Below are 1,275 nucleotides of genomic sequence, written 5' to 3' on the forward strand. Positions count from 1 at the left end.
TGTTTTAGGAGCTTTTCTGTGGATTCCTTGGACTTTTCTATAGGCATAATCATGTCATCTGTGAAGAGAGAAAAACTTTTATTTATTCCTTTCTAATCCCTATTTATTTTTCTTTCATTGCTCCACTGGCTTCAGCCTCCAGTACCATATTGAATAGGATTGATGGGTACAGATATCCTTGCCTTGTTCTCAGTCTTAGAGAGAAAACACTCAGTTCTTCACTATTAAGTATGATGTCAGCTTTAGGTTTTTGCAGATGCCCTTTATTCGTTTAAAGAAGTTCTCTTCAATGCTGTTGTTTGTTTTAATAATGAATGGATACTATGTCAAATATTTTTTCTGTTTTTATGGAGATGATCATATTTTTTCTTCCTCATATCACACCGTTTTGATAATAATTTTTTACTTATTTACCCCTCCTCACTCTCATTTCCTACCCTTGAATCTCCTAAGAAAATGACATTAACAGCTTGGTGTGTATCTTTCCTACTTTACTCATGCACACAGCAATTTCATCCATGATTGATTTCAGTAACCTGGAAATAAGCTAAATAGTTCTCTAAACACCTGAAATAGCTGCCTAAGAACTCTTGCACTGACACTCATGTATTCTGTTTCCTAAGAGTGACTCACATATTACCTTTATTTAATCTTAATCAATTATAAACATATTTTGAAACTTTTTTGAGTTCCTAACAATATGTAAGATATAGAGGATACAAAGAATGATCTACAGGGATCTGGGGGTATCATTCTAGAGCAGGAGGCAGGCATATAATAAGTATCATAACAAAATACTGTAAAAGCAGAGGAAGAACGTCTTTATGCCGCCTGAATTCTCCAAAGATCATGTAATGGAGAAAGAAGTTGAGTTTTTCCAGTGCAGTGGAAAATAAGTATTTCTGTCATTTCTGATTCTGCAGAGAGGTCTGGGCTGGAAATAGACGGGAATACTCACCATTTGGGTGACATTTGAAGCCACTTAAGTAGAAGATGGTATAGCAAATAAGGAGATTTGGTTTTTCATCTTCAAACAAAACAGAACAGAAAGTTGGAAAGGTATGAGAGCCTTACAGACAGCTACAATTAAAGGAGTGAGAAATGACAGCTGATGCCAAAAACTGAGGCAGAGACACTGCACAATAATCAAAGAACTCTGTATATTACCATAATACTGAAGCATATGCTCATAGAACGTCCAAATTTATTAATAGTTGGTTAAATTATGCTCTGTTTATGAAGAAAGGAAGTTTGTAATATTTTAGAATAATTTCT

At 34.5% G+C, this 1,275-nt stretch overlaps 1 protein-coding gene across 1 annotated transcript in view; it reads left to right on the forward strand.

Moving 5' to 3' along the window:
* IQUB (IQ motif and ubiquitin domain containing) overlaps positions 1 to 1,275 on the forward strand; it is a 60,795-nt gene that overhangs the window by 51,330 nt on the left and 8,190 nt on the right. The gene's annotated exons all lie outside the window — the stretch shown is intronic.

Source organism: Trichechus manatus, unplaced genomic scaffold, assembly GCF_000243295.1.
Source record: "Trichechus manatus latirostris isolate Lorelei unplaced genomic scaffold, TriManLat1.0 scaffold00167, whole genome shotgun sequence".
Classification (NCBI taxonomy): Eukaryota; Metazoa; Chordata; class Mammalia; order Sirenia; family Trichechidae; genus Trichechus; species Trichechus manatus.